Genomic DNA, 1,363 nt, shown 5'->3' with positions numbered 1-1,363 from the left:
TGCTAATGTCCAAGATTTGACCTTTTCCTTATCAATATATTTTTAAATAATGATACCTCATTACAGAGATCATTTTAGGAAATATTGTTATAAGAGAAATTTTGAGTAATATGATTGAATGATTTTTGCACATCATTCCAATTAAGTTCTTGTTTCAATGTAACCCAATGAGATTGTTTAATATCATTGTAATGTACAGTCCACTCTTCTAAATAATCTATGCAGTTACTATAGAACTTTTTAACGTGATTTATGATATCTGCACGATTTATTGCACCTTGTTCTTCTAGCTGGCTTACACTATTACAGATAGTTAACATAAGAAAATTATTTTCTAACTGCTCTTGACACTGAAATCTTAAATTATTAACTTCATTTTCTACTTCGATTACCGAAATTTTGTCACCTTCAATAAGTTTTATAGTATTTTGAAAAAGAGCTGCTTGATTGTGTACAAACTCAAGCCAAATTTTTGAAGATTCTTTTTCAAAAAACTCTTCTAAAATTCTAGGACATTTATCCTGTGATAGAAAGTAGGATTTCAAAGGATCGTATATTTTCAAAATTCTTTTGACAGCTGGCAAAAGAGCTAACCAGTGCGTTTCACTGTATCCAGGTATTTTCTGATATTCGACTTCCGCAGTTTCACAATATTCTTTAACCATTTCAATGCACACACTGGATATATAGAAATAAGAATATATTTTAAGTGTTACAGCTCTTTTAGAATTTGTGTAGCAGGTTTTCTGTTTTTTTTCCCGGAAAACTCCCCCAAACACACACACAAAGAATATATTTTAATAACAATATTTTCCACATCTATGGGCAACAAATCAGCAGCTGTTTGAATGGCGTTATGTATTATATATATTCCCTTCCCGTTCTACCGCTGTTCCTAGCTTGTGCATTCTTTCCAAAAATCGGGGCTTTTTAAAAATGCCGTGGGACACGGGACAAATTGTTTAAAATTGGGACTGTCCCGCCAAAAGCCGGTCATCTGGTCACCTTACTCTAAGGAGCACTCTGGCTGTTCTTCCGAGACAGATGTGTTGGTCTACTTTATTCAACATCCAACTTTCACATGCACATGAGGCATTTGAAAATACCAGCAGTAGGAAGTGATCTACCTTTCACGAGACAACAGGTAGGGTTCTGAGGAAGGCAAGTATTTAAGAAGAGAACAATGAAATGAGGAACCTATAAATGAAATTGAGGAGTATTGAGAAAAATGAATAGAAGATTAGGAGCAGTTAACAATAGTGGGAGTTAGTTAAGAAGGAAAGCATGGTCGGTGCCGCCATCAACAGTGTCTTAGATCAGCGATCCCACAGTGCTAACAAGCAGAGATTTATATTCTTACAGA

The 1,363-nt window shown here is 34.6% G+C and overlaps 1 non-coding gene across 1 annotated transcript; it reads left to right on the top strand.

Annotated features, from left to right (window-relative positions):
- Nucleotides 1-707: 707 nt before the first annotated feature.
- LOC142457529 (U7 small nuclear RNA) lies at nt 708-771 on the top strand. Its single transcript, XR_012786251.1, has one exon. It is a non-coding gene; the product is annotated as a U7 small nuclear RNA (small nuclear RNA).
- The last annotated feature ends 592 nt before the right edge of the window (nt 772-1,363 follow it).

This window comes from Tenrec ecaudatus, chromosome 9, assembly GCF_050624435.1.
Source record: "Tenrec ecaudatus isolate mTenEca1 chromosome 9, mTenEca1.hap1, whole genome shotgun sequence".
NCBI classification, from domain to species: domain Eukaryota; kingdom Metazoa; phylum Chordata; class Mammalia; order Afrosoricida; family Tenrecidae; genus Tenrec; species Tenrec ecaudatus.
The sequence above is the reverse complement of the archived record's forward strand: the minus strand, read 5'-3'. Positions and strand labels throughout refer to the sequence as shown.